Source organism: Muntiacus reevesi, chromosome 4, assembly GCF_963930625.1.
Source record: "Muntiacus reevesi chromosome 4, mMunRee1.1, whole genome shotgun sequence".
NCBI classification, from domain to species: domain Eukaryota; kingdom Metazoa; phylum Chordata; class Mammalia; order Artiodactyla; family Cervidae; genus Muntiacus; species Muntiacus reevesi.
The window spans coordinates 69371810-69391206 of record NC_089252.1 but is presented as its reverse complement, the minus strand read 5'-3'; the positions used below and the strand labels follow the sequence as shown (position 1 = coordinate 69391206).

The window sequence follows — 19397 nt, the reverse complement described above, 5'->3', positions numbered from 1 at the left end:
GGAAGGAAGTGAGAGAGGGAGGGAAAAAAGGACAAAGGCAATGAGGAAGACAGGCTTTAACATGTGAAAGTAGAACATGAACTATTTGGAGAAAGTCATGAGGAAGCCCAAGACAAATTTTAATTTTCACAGATTTAAAACTAGGAAGGCAAAAAGAATCATTCACTCATTATTGTTGGCATCTAAGTGGAGACAGGATGGTTCACTATTATAGACAAAATGTATATTAGGAAAAGCATTTTCTGGGTTTATTAAAGTATGGTATATACAAAAAATGTGTTCTACACTTCAAATGATTACTCATTTTCACTGAAAAAAAAAATGTGAAGAACACAGTTGGATCCTGTTGCCTCAAAATTCATGATGACAAGAAAGGTAATTTAAATCTGTAAGAATCAAAGGATTCTAAGTATGCTAACATGAATGACGACTTTGAGCCTCAGAAGGTACTGTTAGCATCCTAATTTAAATATTAAGGTTTAAGATCTATGTGTATTTAGATGTGATATGTGTGTATATATATGTATTCATGTGCCTATATGTGTGTGCATACGTGTGCATGTGTGTGCATGCATGTGTGCATAGGTGTCTGTGTCTATGCGTGTGCATATGTATATACAGAGAGTGACCACACATGTGTAATGCGTACATTCCCAGGAATCTGACATCCCACCTGGTGCAAAAGTATCCTTCTCGGCTGGCAGGCTGTCGTCAATCCGGGGGGTGTTTCTGCTGGAAATTCTGTGGCCTGACACCATTCCTACGGGGGGCTTGGGCATGCCCACGATGCCCAGCCCATATTCTTTCTCAACGTGACAGACTCCAGAAGGAGCAAGGGCAGAGTGACAGTGGCAGAAAACACTGTTCCCTCCAAAGGCCATCCGCTGACTCACTGAGACGCCAGACTTCAGGAGACTCGAAAAGAAAGCTGCCTGTCTAAATACTCCTGGCTTGCTGTACTGTTCACACACTAATTCAGTCAGTCAACTCGGGGAGATTTTTGTTTTAAAAAAAAAAAGGCTCTGGTTATAAGCAAAACCTACCCTGTCTCCTGGCTCTCTCAGTGGAGTGGCCTGGGGTTCACTGCAGGTTTTGTTTCCTGGCAACATGTTAAAAACTGGTAGAAAATTTAGGAAGCTCTCTCTTTACATGTATTGTCTTGCAGCATTTTCACATATTTTATTTTGTCAAAAGTTATATATGCAAGTTAGGAGCAATTTTTTTTTCCTGCTGTTTTTCTTTAAACATTACAACTGAATTTGGGGGGTAGGTTTCTTAGTGGATTTTGAAAGACACTTGTGCCCCTTTCTTGAAATACACACTGGAGCAGAAGTTCGTTTTCTGACCATCAAAACCAAACTATTGATATTATACTGAACATGACCAATGTATAGTCCTTATCCACCTTAATTCAATCTCTCTAAAGATACACATTCATATACACACAGACACAAATGCACTCTCACTCACATCTGGGCTATATACCTGAAGAATGCAATAAAGACATTTATCAGACGTAGTGTTTATAACTGTGCTCCTAAAAAGATTCATAGGTTCTCTTTTTTTTTATTCTTTTCTTATTTCAGTATAGATATGCTCAGGCAAAAATGAACACTTCTATATTTAAGACTACTCCTCGCTCAAAATGGATAAAAACAAACGCAGAACCAACAGAAGGATGCTCCAGTCACCATGACTGACACCCAGTCACTACACTCTTGGTATAGCTCCCAGACCAAAGGTCGAACTCAGGCCCCTATTGTGGCATCACGGAGTCCTAACCACTAGGGTACCAGAGCAGTCCCAAGGTCTACTTTTTAAAAAGCAGTGTCTACACAAGAATATGCATGCTTTCAGAGTGCCTTACTTTGGAGAAATTTCATTCTGAATTACATTTTTGTGCACTAAATGCTCCCATTTCAGATTATATTTTCCTTTAATTAACTATTAAAAATAATTAAAAAAAAAAAAACAAAAAAAAATAATCTTACATTGCTTCTGTCTCTTAATTCGGCACCTCTCCCAAATCTATTAAGAAGTAAGCCAAATGGAGCCCAGCCTCCAATGAGCAGTGCAGAAAAGACTGTTGCTTCTTCAGGAATAATCTGTAAGTTACTCCTCCCTATCTCTCTCTCATATAAGTTCTTTTAAAAAATGGGACTATTTTTTTTTTTACTGAAACACCTAGTGGTAAGTAAGGGTTTGATGAAGCACTTATTTAATGAATTAGTGAATGAATACATCAATTTAACAAGTCTTGAGATTATAGTGCCTAGTCATAATGCAAAACCACTGAGGTCTTGCTTCCAAACTAGCAATTACTTCCCCATTATCATCATCATGGCCATAAATCACATTGTAAAGGAAACGACTCACTGTGAACAATGAACAGACTTTTACATAACAAGGAAGTTTAATGCTAATGTAAAGAGAGCCGATTGACAATGGTTTTAATATATCTAGGGGATACTCATTAGTGCCTGGCATTATTTTGATTAAAAAAAAATATATGTATATAGGATAAAAAGATTCACCCTCAAATATCCTATTTCAAAATGGAGAGAACTGAGCCACAGAGACACGGAGACCAACACACAGACACCCTGTGTATCGTAGCTAACACCTCACTCTAGGAAAAGACGGGACTGGAGTTCAGATTCTGACGGGCTGGCCCCAAGACTCCAACTTCAACCACACTGTGACACGACTGAGGTTAACAATGACCACACGCTAGATGATAAATAGCCAAGGCAGCCAAACTGATGCCATGGAGATCCATGGCATGGAACTAAGCGATATTTGAGGGCGCATGCTTACCCTAGTCTTTCTAGATTTTCTCAAATGAACCTATTTTAGTTTTACAATTAGCAAAAGTAAACGTGAAGATTGAGAAGAGACCACAAAATATCAAATAAGGCTATCTGCATTGTTAATTGCATGGGGAAGTATGTTTGTGGTTGCCATGAAGTTACCCATTCAGTTAGAAAACATGAAAGTAAGGACGATGCAAAGAACTGTTAACCAAACCCAAAGTACAGAATAAGTCCATCGAATCCAATGTGCAGTAAAAGGAATTAAATCTATGAAAAGATATGTTTTAAATAAATGTCAAAGATGAAACTTAAAGTATACCCTACACACAAACCAAATTATTTAATAAAAATTTAAGAACTATTTTAATAATGCCAGAAGAATCTCAATACCAGATAGGTAAATATTTAAGTTATTATAAAATGTGTTTTTGGAATAAACACTAAAACCTAAACAACTCAAATGCATTAACAACAAAGTTGAGAACAATTACAAGTCAGACTAGGCCAAAATGTCTAAAGAATTCAAGAATATTTTTACATGGAGCCATTGATATGAATATCAGGTTCTAAGTTTACTTGCTTCTACTGGGAATCAACCAAAAGTTTTCAATGAAAATTAATTGTTTGTGGGGTGACTCTGTAACTTCATTTTAAAAAATGTGCTTTCCTTCTGCTTTGTAGATTTGGATTCCCGGAAGGGTCCTGGGTGACATAGCATCATTTTAGTGTTCTCCATCTATACCACCTATAGATGGGCTTGGAGTTTTTTATTTTTTATTCAGCAGTCACCTATAAGTTTGACACTTTTAAACAGCTTCTGTCTACAGCCACCGTTCTTTGAAGGGCAAACGAAAGCTAAGAATCTGGGGGAAAGGGCAAAGACCAGAGGAGCTGTTGCATGCTGAGCAATGATTTGGGTATTTTTGAAATGACAACACACATCCACACCATCATCATCATCATATTACCTTTCAAATTCATAACAAATGGGATAAACTGAATACATTTTCATTTCTTTCACATACTTTTAACAAGCATCTTGGATAGAAACAGTGGGTACAAAGGTGACTAGAAAACAGCCCTCCCCCCTGGAGAACTCACACATTGTTTAAAAGATGGGGTAGAGTTCATAAGAAGTGGCTCTTTCTCAACAGCAGTGCTTTTAAGTAGCAGGATAGATTCATGAGCTCATACAGTGTTTATGTGGATGATTTTTTTCTGGTTTCTTAAATACAGGAAATAAAAAAATCCTGAATGCTTGATAGCATCTCTTACCTCCAAATGGATACGTTTATATCATATAACACGACTCTACCCTAAGTCACATTTTAAAGACCTGTCAATTCTTTCTGTGTAGATATAGAAAAATTCACCCTACTATATAAAATAGATAACCAGCAAGGACCTACTGTATAGCACAGGGAACTCTATTCAATATTTTGTAATAACCTATATGGGAAAAAAAGAATCTGAAAAAAAATTATGTATAACTCAATCATTTTGCTGTGTATACCTGAAACTAACACAACTTTGTAAATCAACGATGTGCTTAGTTGCTCAGCTGTGTCTGACTCTTTGCAACCCCAATGGACTGTAGCCCACCAGGCTCCTCTGTCCATGGGATTCTCCTGGCAAGAATGCAGAATTGGGTTGCCATGCCCTCCTCCAGGGGATTTTCCCAACCCAGGGACTGAACCCAGGTCTGCATTGCAGGCGGATTCCTTACCATCTGAGCCACCAGGGAAACAAATACTTCAATTAAAAATAAAGGTGAAGAAAAGAATGGATACATAAAAGAGTGTTAACTAAGTTTACATTGTGATTCTGCAGACTGCTAAATTGAAGTTTTTGAGCATTCCGCCCCAAACTTCCTACTTAGTTTAACTTTTGCTACTCCAAAAAACAAACTCTCCTCATTTGACCTGAGAAATGAATTGTGTTCAGCTAGCAAGTTAAACTGGAGAAGGCAATGGCACCCCACTCCAGTACTCTTGCCTGGAGAATCCCATGGATGGAGAAGCCTGGTGGGCTACAGTCCATGGGGTTGCTAAGAGTTGGAGACAACTGAGTGACTTGACTTTCCCTTTTCACTTTCATGCATTGGAGAAGGAAATGGCAACCCACTCCAGTGTTCTTGCCTGGAGAATCCCAGGGATGGAGGAGCCTGGTGGGCTGCCGTCTCTGGGATCACAGAGTCGGACACGACTGAAGTGACTTAGCAGCAGCAGCAGCAGCAAGTTAAACAAAGAAACAAAAAATTTCGGCTGAGAAGAGTGATGGGGTTTGGAATCATATACCTATCTATCTTTGTAAGGGTCACACACCCCCTAAGATTCAGTTTTTCTTACTCCTAGTGCAATAGCCTTTCCAAGCTGCTTCTGTGCATATGCAGAGAGATGAAATGATAAACTCAAATATGCTTGTGTCAAACGCGTACATTCTGAGTTAGGATGGTGCCCTCAGGCTTTACCTTTTAAAATAACTCATTTCAGACCTGCAAATCCATTGACCCAAAGGAGTGAAAGCTGTCTGCTTTTTTTCATGGAGCTACATTTATCTCACGAAATACAGAGGTCAGAGAAGTGTCCCTTAAGCCACACACACACACATATACACCCATGCACATGCACACACATACAAATAGCAGGTGGGACAAGTTGCTCAGAATGGGCGACACCCCTCTCGGGCCCCTCCCCAGATGCCAGCTCGGGCCACCCTGCAGCCTGGACTTGGTTCCAGCTCAGAGAACAGAGAGGCAGCTGCCCCGACTTGGCTGCGGCCCAAGCCTCAGCTGTATTCTTGGCGTCCTGCCTCCTCCTGAGCACTTGGGGGGGCGCGTGACCGAGGAAACAGCTGAGCCCCCAACTCAGAGAGGAAGCGCAACCGCAGTAACCCCCACCACCGCCACCTGCTCTGGGGGCCAAACCACCGCCCAACTCCTGCTGGATCCATGGGGGCAGAGTGGAGTGCTGACTCACTCCTCGGCTCGGGGCACAGCACAGCCTCAGGGCCGGGACATCACCCTGGACATCCCGGGGGCCTCAGACTTGCTGGGGCATCGGAAGTGGTTTGGATGTTCAGGTCACAGGTTCTCATTAGATCCACAGCCAGGCTCTAGAAATGCTCTATAGAATTTGCCTACGAGGCTCCTCTTCTATACAGAAACCCTGACTCAGAGGCGACATCAGGCTGAAATACTGCCCCAGAATGGGGTGGGCTGGCAGGTCACTTCTGCATCCACCCGTTTCCAGGAAGCCCCTCCACACCACAGAGTCCTGGAAACGGAGCGCACGAGTTACAGGCAACCTTTGTTGCCCTCTCGCTGCCACGGACATTGTTTAGACAGCCGCGGGCTTCAGCCCACATTCCCGGCCCCCAGCTAATGCCCACGGCCCAACTGCAGACGCAGAACAGTGGAAATGTGAGTGGCTGGCCGGCTGCTGCTTTGAAGATCTGGTGGGGCAAAGAGGGTGAGCGGGCCGCTTCCCGGAACCACGGATCTGACAGCTCCAAGTGCGCTCACGTCAGTGCTATTAAGAGACATTCGTGACTTCAAACGTTGTGAAATCTCACCCTGCTCTGAGGACATGCCCATCCGGATCTGTCTCGGATGAACATGGGAGGCTGTGACTTCTATGTGAGAAAACACTCTGGATGAAGAAGGGGAAATGCTGACACTCCCTGATACATCCGTGGGGGGTCGGTGGTCAATAATCTGTATTTTCTGTGCGTGTTTTGAAGATTTTCATAATGGAAATCTGAATGTATAACATGTCCCCTGAGATTAAATAATATAATAATACCAGATAGAAATATTCTGCACCCAAAATGGGCTTCAGTCCTGGTGGGAAAGACGGATTTGGAGGCAACCGATAATTATCTCTAGGGAGAATGGGAGAGGTGTGAAAACCTCTTAGAACACAACTTCTTTGGGAAAAATAAAAAACAAAACTGACCTACCTCCAGTTAAGATTTGTCTCCCAAAGAGTGATGCAAGACTATTTTTATGTAACAATGGGACAGGCACTAAAATACACATGTTTCAGGGCATCATGGTGGTCATTTTTTATCTTTCTGGTCAACCTTGGTGGTACAGACAGAATCCTCTTCAAGGAAGGGCTTTCTGCCTCATGAGGGGTTATTTCAGCTGCAGTCTGATTCCCCAAGGCCACACCCTCCCCTAGGGCAGTCCATATCCGATAAGTAATTGACCTGGGAAGGTCCATATGGCCGTCTCCACTGTAGGCTGACACCCAAGGTCATATAAGCTGCAGAGCGTCACCAGAGCTGGCCAAGGCTGATCGTGTCCTCTGGCCTGAACTGTGCCCTTCCCTGCCCCTCAGTGTTGGTACCAAGAACTGTCCTAAGTAAACTTCCTGCACATTGAACTCCATCTCAGAGGTCGCTTCCCAGGACTTCGCCTGCCACATCTCAGGACTCCCCTCTGAAGGTTGAAGTCACATGGTGGTGGGAACAAAACTCAGCTTCTCTAACCCTGGACACCTCATTGCTGATCCAAATCTTACAATCATGTACAGGTGCTATGACTCATTCATAAAGCATGCATTTGTATATCGACCTGGACTTCTGGGTGACTGCTTCTTCTGGGACCCCATATTTAATTCTGGTCAATTGAAAAGAAATCCATGACTCTCCAAAGTTGTGACTTCTCACCTAAAAATAAAAGTCTGATCCTATTTTTTACTTCCAGTTCTCAGAGGCCACACAGTCCTCTGACCTCAAATCTAATATATGTCTACTTGCAGGCACCTCTGAAGTTGACATTTCCAGATGTCATTTCAAAACCAAGATCAGCTAATACCATGCCTGATACACTGGAGGCAAAAGATATCATGATAACATGGTAGATAACATAAGCAGCTTATACACATGATCTTAGTGACTCTCTCACTTCTTGTTCAGTCACTAAGTCATGTCCAACGCGTTGCAACCCCATGGACTGTAAACCACCAGGTACCTCTGTCCGTGGGATTTTCCACGCAAGAAGACAGGAGTGAGATCCCATTTCCGTCTCCAGGGGGTCTTCCCAACATAAGGATCAAACCTGTGTTTCCTGCATCGCAGGTGGATTCTTCACCACTAAGCCACCAGGGAAGCCCTCACAATTGCTAACAATGAGCTGTCACAGCTTCTATTACACAGATGGGATAACTGAGGCTCAGTGCGACCAAGATAACTGCCCAAGATTATATACGTTAAAGGCATCCCTCGTGGCTCAGTGGTAAAGAGCCCGCCTGCAATGCAGGAGATGCAGTTTCCATCCCTGGGTTGGGAAGATTCCTCTGGAGGAGGGCAAGGCAACCCACTCCAGTATACTTGCCTGGAGAATTCCGGACAGAGGAGCCTGGTGGGCTATGGCCCATGAGGTCGCAAAGAGTCGGACATGACTAAAGCAACTGAGTATGCATGCATACAAGTTAAACAGTATCAAGCATGCCTTACTTTCACCCCAGGAACATGACTTATTATTGTCTATCTAAACTACTCTTTGGAGGAATAGGCAGGGCATCATAATGTCAATTAATTGAATATTGTTGATCTAAAAATTTGTACAGCTATCTATGGGAAGTTTATAAGTGTTCTCATTTCCCCGAGTTACTCTACACAGAGCGAGTGCCTTAGCACTTCAAAGATTCTGATAAAGGAGCAGCCTAAACAATTATAATAGCAGCTAATAAGTATTACTGTGGTCCTATAGGCTGAACATCATTCTATAAATTTTACGGGTAAGAACCTACAGAGTCCTTTTATCTCCTTTCTTCTTTATGTGGCCTCCTTCACCACTTCTCTTGTGGATCGGCCGGAGGAGGTAAAACTGCAGCAGCAGGAATCATTATTCCCATGATCACAGCTCAATAACTGATTTTCATACTATGACAATCAATCAATAAGAGAATATTAAGTTGTATTCAGCATTGGATGTTTTACAAGGCTGAGAAGATGTGTATTTAAATTGCTCTCAGTAAAACATTCAGTCTCTTGGAAGACCCTACTTAAATTGCTGACAATCCATGTGTGTGTGTGTGTGTGTGTGTGTGTGTGTGTGTGTGTGTGTGTGTGTGTGTGTGTGTGTGTGTGTGTGATCATGTGTGTAAATCAAGGCTGTTAATGCTAGTGAAATCAATAAACAATTATTTACTCAGCTCCAATGAAATACAAGCCAGTCTGCTAGGAACAGTGAGATGTACAAAGATTGATATGGTCCAGCTCCTGCCTTCAAGAAATTTACCATTTGCTAAAACGTGGAGTCACTCAACTTGGCTTTCCAAGGACTTGCCTTCTCTGTTTTTCGGCAAGTATGCTAAACAATGAACTTCAAATGAATCCTTACTGGTTGCTCATTAAGCTTCCAGGATAACACGTAGACTAGACTAATCTATGATTTGAAGAAAATGCCTTCTCAATCGATACAATGAAGAGCACAATATCCTCCCAGTGAGGAAGAATTTATCCAAGTCCTCAGTCAAGAGTTAATAATTCTCCGTTGGAGTCTGACAATTATTTTCCAAGTAGTGAACTCTAAGAATGAGGTGTGTCACTATCTAAACCTGTGGTTCCACCCAGTGAAGAGCTGGGAGCAATCTCCCTTCTGCTCTCCCTGAGACCCTAGACCTTTCTCCAAGGACAGGGCAGCAGAGATCAGAAAGGGGGGGACACGGGCAACCATCGGTGGCCAGGACGGCTCAGACGGGCAGGGGGGCAAGGTCAAAGCGGGATGCGCACTTCGGGTGTGTATGCAGGAACAGGGGCGGGGGCAGAGTTCAACCACTCACACCCAGGAGGATCAGACTATGATAAGCAGCTGAGGTCAAGAACAGACACAGAGGAAGTGGTCTTTGATGCCTGCAGGACCCTTTGCAAGTCGACAGATCACCTTGCTCATTTCTCAGGGTGTGGACAGACCAGCCCCCTGTGTCCCACTGGAGAGACTGAAAAGAACCATTTACATGTATGCATTTAAAAGCATCCTCAGTAATTTAGAAGAGACACCTTATATTATATATTTAACCACCTCTGGCCTTGAACCCAGTCAAAAAGAGAAGATGACAAGGTCCACAACCTGAGAGCCCCAAGAGGGATGCCAGGAAGGCCTGTCAGGGCTAGAACTTCAATCTGGCCCTTGGCAATGAGTCTCATGTTCTCCTGGCGCCAGCAGATGGTGCAATGCACACCTGTGACACTTGTCACAAAACAGCGCTCTGATGTTTTTATTACAAGAGCTAACATGAATCACACACACTGAAGCCTCACGGTCATCGTGTACCCGTGTGATTCTTGGCTGGGCTGCTCTGGAAAGGCCCGGAGCTTTGGGAACAAAGCAGGAAGGCCCTCCATCAGTTGGGGCCATGCCCCTGCCACCTCCATGCTCGAAAGGAGAAACTCACTTTCTGTCATGTGAGCGATCACTGCTTTCAACCAATATGCTAACCAACAAGATGAGACTCAGAAGTCACCTCTTCCCCCTCGAGCTCCTGGCTCTGTGTCCACTCCCCAGGGTCTAGTCCTCCTCTGTGCTCACCCTGACCTCCATCAGAGGCTGCATCTCCACCTCAGCCCTTATCAGAGGGCCCTGAAGTTACCCGAGAGTCAGGCTCTCTGCCTCGGGAGTCGGGACTACACCTTGCTTATCTCTGGATCTCCAGGGCCCACCAAGGCATCTGGAATATAACAGGGGATTAATGATGGTTTCTAAAAAAAAGACAAACATCTTCTGGGAGTATCTCCTAACCATCTTAACTGGTAAAAGTGTATTAATGTTTCAGGTGGTTAAAAATATTAACTGTTTATATTATATTCATAGTATAAAATTTTTAAATGTGTCCTTAAGACTTATGTCTTTAAAATCCTGATCCTGTGTGCTGTGGCTATATGAAGGACACAGTTCAGACCAGTGAACATGTCCTAGGAACACAGTGACCCCTTCCTTGTTCAGGATGTCCCTCTTCTAGAAAAACCAGATATAGTTGATAATGATTTCCACTCAGGAGTTCCAAAATAATGTATGACTCAGCAATGAGCACTGATTGAGTCAACTGAGATCATAACTGTCTTAAAAGGGTACAAACTGGCATTTATTCAGTAGAGGAAATGTAGACATATTTGGATCACTGTATTACGATCATGCATAGCTGAAGATCAAAAAGACACAGGAGTGCCAGATGCACTTCCTTCTTCTGCAAACACTGGAAGAGAAGACAGAATCCGAAGTCAATTTATATGTAGATTCATGTTTTTCAAACTTCAGGTTGTGACCTGTTTGTAAATCGGAAAGTTGAATCGTTCGTTCTAACTTGGAACTTTGTAAAGGCAGTAAATAGAATACAGAACGGAGTGAAATGAATGGAGTAAAATGAAATGCACTAGAATAGAATAGGTAAGAATTAGAGGACAATACCCTAGGGAAGGCTGTGTCTTGTTGTATAAAATCGTATTTTTGCATCTGCGTGTGCAGGTATCTGTGAGGAGTGTGTCTATGCACATATAAGTATGTATGTGTGCTGGGAACTCATACAAAAGGCATTTAAAAAATAGATCTGTGTCCAAAACGTTGCTGGAATAGACTGTATCATGTTTTTGTAACTGTCTGAAGAATAATCTGAAATATACATGCAACTTAAGACTTGATTCCTCAAGTCAGAGAGGGAAAACACAGGCTGTGACAGAGTTCCTCCTGTGAAACCCAAACATGATTTGTGAGATTCAAAGGCCTCATCATTTAAATATGAGGATTGATGCCTCTGAGGAAGATAGAGCGTCTTAGTTACAACAAACAAATGATTATCTTGGACAACAGTGCAAACAAGACCCTAATTCAGGAAGCAGCTAATTGCTGTTCCCAGCTGCGGAAGACTGGCTGGAGCTCCGTCGCTCACACACAGACTGTGTGTGACACTTGAACACTCACTCTTGAGGTTCGCCCCGCACACGTCCAGACACACACACACACACACACACACATACACACCCAGAGACTGGGGGCCAAAGAGGGCTCAGTTCAGAAAGAAACTGTCTAAAAGGAGCTACTTAAGATGTCAACTTCATTTAATAGACATCTCAGCTCCTCTGGCTATGCTGGCATGAAACTACTATTTTAATTCCTTTATTTCTCATGAGACTGGGAAGTTACCAAGAGGAGTCTTGGGTGCACCCTTCGTCAGAAAAGGAAACTGATCCTCCATCTCACTGGTATAAAGTAAATCACAAAACTGTGATCCAGACAGTGGTAGTCACAAACTTCCATAGGTGTTCATATTGATACTGCATCCAACTTGAACACAGATGCATGAACTTACACTGTAAGAATAATAGCTACCATGTCTTTCTATATCATGTGTGTGCATGAGAGCTAAGTCACTTCAGCTGTGCCCAACTCTTTGCAACCCCATGAACTATGCACCCCTCCAGGCTCCTCTATCCATGGGATTCTCCAGGCAAGAATACTGGAGTGGGTTGCCATGCCTTCCTCACACTAATATTCTCAACCCAGGGATTGAACCTGCATCTCCTGTGACTCCTACATTGCAGGTGGATTATTTCAGGCTGAGCCACCAGGGAAGTCCTTCCTATATCATAGTATGTGCCAGATGCTGCAAGAAACAGATTACAGTGAGTACTTTTAATCTTCACTACTACTAACTTCAATCACATATTTTTTAAAAAGGAAGGAAGAAAAGATGGTGGGATGGAGGGAGGAAGGAAGGGAGGAAGAAGAGGAGGGATCGAGTTGGGGAGGAAGGAGAGAAACCTGAAGTTCAGAAGGAACAGGTTTGCTGTCCAAGGTCCAAAGGCACTGATATTCTTCAAATGTTGGTCTCAAAATCTCACTGCCTGCCACAACATCGTTCAATCGGTCGTGCCTTCACTACACGTTCGCCGAGGAGCGACTACAACATCATGCGAGCTTACTCAAGGACGATAGCAAAACCACACCTTTTAATGCACCAGAGGCTTGTTTCTGCTATCCTTAGCCAGAAAACTGCAGTTACTTTTTTTTTCCAGTAGAGTTGCCTTGAATGTCCCACTAGAATACAAACAAGCATACTGAATGCTTGATTTTATAAAATTTTATCAGGGAGAAGCAGACAACCAGCATTGTTGTTACTGGACAATGAATGCGTGACCTCGGGTCCACGCCCATGTTACCCCACTGGGGTGAAGGACTGTTTCTCAGGTTCATGAGCTCTCCCTGTGACGGCCATGCTAAAATTCAGGAGTGGAGATCCCTTTAGGACATGGAGCCGACCCCGAGGCAGCACAACTTTAGTTCACACCTGTCTTTGTGGACTGAGGTGACTACCTCTAATAAGAAGGGTTTCTATGGGGACATCCTCAGGGCCCACCACAAGAAGGAGCTGTTTTGCACTGAGCCTAAGGAAAGCCCCTGCATTTCTAAGGTCTGGATAGGATTCTTCTTCTCCTCCGTCCGCTCCATGAGCTGAATCAGAGAACGAGTGAAGAGAAGGGACCTTTTCTCTCCATTCCAGAGTCAAGTTCTCCTTGGCTCACCCAAGGCGGCTGGAAAAGCAGATTCCCTGGGCCAGGAGCAGGCTTTCTGGACAAACCTCTGATTTCAACCAAGCGACCCTCTTCAGGTCTGACAGTTTCCAAGCACTGTACATCCCGAGGACCAAAGATACGGCTCTGTGGCATGTACCAACCTGGACACGCTCACAGAGCAGTTTGCTGCTCTGGGCATCAGCAGGCACTTCGGCTGCCCTCTCTCTTGGCCCACGATTGTAACTCGACCCACACAGGAGGTTCAGGTAACCAGTGGCTTCCTGCGTAACTGGGTTTACATGCAACAATCTGCATGTCCTGTCCAGCTGGTGCAACAAGGTCAGCTGTGTACAAAAGTCAATGAATGACCTCGGGGCTTTTGGGTCACGTGGAAACTGAGATGCACCATAACACAAATATCAGCCTGTCTTGAAAGGAGAACATGTAGGGAAAAAACCCAGACATCACAGAGCTGCACACTTGTGAAACGGCTTGGACTCGGAAGCCAGATGTCCAGAGCTTGAAGCCTGACTCCGCCACTCACTGAGCAAGAAAGTTCCTTTCGGGATCCTGTGCTCTCAGTTTCCCTTATCTGAAAATGGAAATAACGACACCTCCCCCACCTCACAGAAGGTTGTGAGGATTAAACCAGTTAAGATAAGTGAAGCACTCAAGGGTATTGTCTGCCCCTCGCAGTTAGCACTCTGTTCTACTGAAACGAACACATGCACCCATTCAACAGATCCTTCTTGATCTTACCGGCTTAGAGCCTGGTTAGCATTAAACTGCCAACACTTCTGTAGACCCAGGTCTAGATACTGAGAGACATCAGTGTCTACCAACATTACAGCTATTTCCGGACAGTACTGACAGCCTTCCAAGGCTCCCAGGAGCCGTCACTGGGCTATGCAAGGTGTGGGTGGACGGTGACTATGGGGGTTCACACATAAATATGGGAGGTACCTGGATGACAATGCTAGAGTTATCGGTATTTTTCAGTGAGTATAAATGAAATTCAAGTGCCCTTGAAATTCATTTTGAAAACAATAAAGCTTACAGAGAAGGATTCTAAGAAAAAGTACAAATGGGAGAAAGATCTTAGAGGGGTCCCAGGTCAAGACTATGTCAGGCGGATTTTTCCTACTTCCAAATTTTCCCTAGAATCCCTGCCTGCAGCCAATGACCGCAACCATTTATGAAGATCTGTTTTCATGAAGATCATGCTTTTCTTTTTTGCTTTGCTTGAAATTCAGCTTTTGTATTTCTTTAAATACATTGGTATTTTACCTGATATAATGGTACAAATCCAGTTAATAAACAAAAGATAGCACTATTCTGATTTTAGTTTTAACTTAAAAATTATAATAAGTTTGACTTGTTGGGAGCAGAGGGCTGTGTAGTTCCATGAAGCTTAACACCTGTATATGTGTGTGTAATCACCACCACGATCAGGCTACAGAACAGTTTCATCACCCAAAACACTGCCTCATGCCATCTTTTTCCAATCAAAATCCCCCGCCCCCAACGATATAGCTCCTGGCATTCACTGGTCTGTCACTATATTTTGATCATTTTGAGATGTTGCAAAAATGGGGTTATAAAGTCTCTGATGTGTGGAGACTGGATTCATCCACTCAGCTTAATGCCATTGAGATCCAGGGAGTTTGCTCCTTCTTGCAGTACCGCCGAGTGACATTCCATTCCATCGTATGGATGGATGCACCATGTTTTATCCAGTCACTTTCTGAAACATGTTTGGATTACTTCTGGTTTGAGGCAATTATAGATAAAGCTATTCTAGACTTTTATCTACATGTTCCTGTGTTTATAATTTTAACATCTGGTGCTCACCAATTTTTTTTAAGTTTTTCTTGCTCCTTAGAATACCCAATCTTGTGAATTTGGGATTATTCAATCTCCATGGAGTTTAGATCCAATCCTGGAGACTCCTGGAACACACCCTCATGGGAAAACCTGCCTCTTCCCAAAACCATCTGAAACAGAGGTGCCTAAGTGTTTCTGTTTAGTGGAACTTGCCATCCTCATCTCTTCTTTTAAGATGCTAATGTTTTAAAAATAATTTTAAAATCAGGGTAAATTAATTCTGAGATGTGTTTTGAAATTTTACAGTGTTCCTTTACTATTTCAGATTAGAGAACATCAGTCACACAAATTCTACCTTCTGATAGAAAGTTTTACATTTCAGATCAGCGGTTCTCAAATGGTGGTCCATGAGCCAGCAGCATGAGCATCACCTGGAAGCTCGTTAGAAATGCAAATACGCAGGGCCTCACGTCAGATCTGCTGAATCAGAAACTTTGGCAGTGGGGTCCAGAGGTCTCTATTTGAAAAATCTCTCCAGGTGGTTTCTGATGCTCATGCAGGTTTCAGAAGCACTGCTTTAGGGATCAACAAGCCTGTGCAGTATAGAAAAGAATGCCACGGTCTGAGACTCCCTCTTGAGATGACATACTTACTCACTCACTCACAAGTACTTCCTTCTGTAGCAGGAACCACTTAGAGATAAGATGGTTCACTGTGTTAAAAACATGAGCCCTAGATCACCCACTGACATTTACCAGACAGTTGGTGTCGTTCATTTTGGTCACTGGGGGCACAGCTCTGGAATCAAAACCTAAGTCGTGCGGAAATCCCTAACTGCTCAGTTAGTTTGTACGGAAATCCCTAACTGCTCAGCTGAAACAATGAACACATCGTCTTACCTTCTCTTTCCACCCTGTCATTTTATCAGTTCTGATGGGTAGAGAGCAGGGCAAATGCAAGTTTCCTCTCTTCCCTGGCTCTGTTCTGTAACACTATCCTTAGTGGGATATTGTTCATCGACAGTGAAATAAATGAATTCAGAAGGGAAATGAAGTGGAAAAGCAGCCAACTTAGGTCCCCTCATCACAGATCTCACAAAAATAGGGATTACTGTTTCTGTAATACAACAGGATTCCAAGTTTTATATATATATATATTATATATATTATTTATTTATATATATTATATATAATATATATTATTTATATATTATATATATTTATTACATATTATATAATTTATTCTGTTACAAAATTTAATATATATGCATCTATATAAATGTATATATCAACTATAGCATTTAATTGCTAAAATTAAAACATTTAATTATTAAGTAACAAAAGTGAACTGGTTGTTGCTCAGTTGTTTCCAGCTCTTTGCGACCCCATGTACTGCAGCCACCAGGCTCCTCTGCTCATGGAACTTTCCAGGCACGAATACTCGAGTGGGTTGCCATTCCCTTCTCCAGAGCATCTTCCTGACCCAGGGATTGAATCCTGGTCTCCTACATTGCGGGCAGGTTCTTTACCATCAGAGCCACAAGGGAAGCCCCAAAAGTAAACATAATCCTTAAATATATCTGTACAAGTATATTAACAAATAGCTAATAAGTAGGGTTTATTATACCTACTTCACTAACTTTTATTTTGGGGGAGGACTGAAACTACTGTTAACCTTACCACTTCCTTTATCTGAACAACTGACTCCCCAAGGGTAACAGGATAAAGGGACCCCTTTGATCCTGTACATCTGCCAAAAACAACCGTCACCCTTTACGCAGACACATGAAAGCTCAGGCAAAGGATGAATGAGTCTGTGTTCCAGGTGTCTGGGGCTGGCTTGCTATAAAACAAATTGAGGCCAAACCATCCATGAAGAAAGCTCACACTGGCTCATTCTAACGCAGGTTTTCCAGAAGATAATTTCAGGGGAAAAATACTAGTAGAACTGATCACTTCATCTTCAATATTCGGAAACTGCAGAAGTGTGTGTTGGCTGGTAGACTTAAAGCAGGTTTATCTACCTGGTATCAGTTCAGGCAGAACAAAGGACAGAACACAGAGGATAACAAAACTTTCCCCCAAGCTGACTGAGGGATGGCTCAGAACACATATTTGAAGAACAAGGCAATATACCTGAACTATAAAGAATCACAAGTGTAGCATCAAACATGCATTTGAAAGCTCAAACCAGGACTTCCCTGGCAGTCGACAGAATTACAACTCCATGCTTCCAAAGCAGGGGGCATGGGTTCAATCTCAGGCTGGGGAACTAACATCCCACATGACAGAAAAAGAAAAAAAAAAAAAAAAAAAAGCGCAAACCTCATGAATCAAGCAAAAGTGGAAAGGCAATTTTTTCTTCAAACTCCACTTATCACTGAAATATCTTCAAAACCATGATCTATTTACTAAAATGTTTTAATTAATATTTTGTTCATTAATCAATTATCCTTGGGCATCTATTTATATTTAAGTATGAACCATTGGGCTTCCCAAGTGGCTCAGAGGTAAAGAATTCATTTGCCAATGCAGGAGACGTGGTCTTGTACCCTGGGTTGGGAAGATGCCCTGGAGAAGGAAATGGCAACCCACTCCAGTATTCTTGTCTGGAGAATCCCATGGACAGAGAAGCCTGGCGGGCTATAGTCTATGGGGTTGCAAAGACTAGGACATGACTGAGCCTCCGACCACACTCACATACATGAACCACTGGCTCTCTTTACACTAATAACACGTTTCAGATTGAGCTGGGTGGTGAGTAAAGATACAGGTTAGATGTGGTGTAGGTTTTTTTTCCCCCTACTATTCTTTTCCTTAACTGTGTGATACGTATCGTAAACATCTTATAAAAGCCAACACAAAAGAACCCCACCATCCACCAAAATCATTTTATCTTGTTTTCCGTAATCTGTGGACAGATGGTATTTGTGACTCAAACTCCATAGCATTTTTACAACAAGTGTTGATGTGTCACTTCATTACATGTGCTCCTACAGGTTTCAATGTTTTAATGGATTAATAGTCAGACCTTGCAGGAGGAAGTCAGACAGAGACAATATTTCTCTTGTGGCAAATATTTTGCACGTGATCCTTCATGAAGGGAGGTTTGTTGCCAATTAAGAAAATGAAAGCTCCCAACAGTTAACTGACTTGACCAGGTCAGTGACAGGTGGGGATAGAATTCAAACTTCGGTCACCTTGACTTCAAGCCTATTGCCTGTCCATCGCACCAGGAGAAACTGTCCCAGTGATAGGTGAATTCATGAGCTAGATGGTCATTCCTGCCCCAAATGGCAGCCAGAAGTACAGATTTGAGACATATAAAGTTCCACCCACTCTATACCAGGTCAGAAATTAATTTCCATGCCCTTCTTTGTCATGGCTCCATATATACCTTTCCATTATCCCATTATATCCTGTTTCTTAATTCCTGATGCCTAGATTAGACAGAATTCTCTGTGTTCCACATGGCTATTGCATATCACAGTGTGAGTCGTATCACAAAGGAAAAAAATAAAAGAATTAAATATACCTCTTTATTTTCCCCTGCAACAGGAATCCCCAAGTATGATACAATAGCAGTATCCCATGCTGTGACCAAGACCAAGAGCTGATGGGTGTGGACATCACATGGGCGTGCAAGTCCCTCTTTCACAGGAGAGCTAGTTCATAAACATATGATAACACTTACGATGGCTGAATGGCATCACCAACTCAATGGACGTGAGTCTGAATAAGCTCCGGGAGTTGGTGATGGACAGGGATGCCTGGCGTGCTGCAGTCCATGGAGTCGCAAAGAGTAGGACGCGACTGAGCGACTGAACTGACTGAACATTTACACTGAGAAACAATGAAACAAAGTCTTTCTCCAAAATAAAGGTACAAAGAGGCAGAGGTGTGTGCTCAATCAATGTCTGACTCTTTGCGACCCCATGGACTGTATCCCACCAGGCTCCTCTGTGCATGGAATTTTCCAGGCAAGAGTACTGGAGTGGGGTGCTGTTTTCTCCTCCAGGGGATCTTCCTGACCCTGGGATCGAACCCACATCTCTTGTGTCTCTTGCACTGGCAGCCACATTCTTTACCATTGTGCCACGTGAGAGGACTGTTTTCCAAAATAATAAAGCCACAAACAGCTTCTGATCAAAAATGATCCAAAGGTTAACCAAGAAGGTCCTACTGAATAGCACCAGGAACTCAGCTTAATGTTATGTGCCAGCCTGGATGGGAAGGGAGTTTG

At 42.9% G+C, this 19397-nt stretch overlaps 1 protein-coding gene across 14 annotated transcripts in view; it reads right to left on the bottom strand.

Annotated features, from left to right (window-relative positions):
* ARPP21 (cAMP regulated phosphoprotein 21) overlaps window positions 1-19397 on the bottom strand; it is a 158016-nt gene that overhangs the window by 124069 nt on the left and 14550 nt on the right. The gene's annotated exons all lie outside the window — the stretch shown is intronic.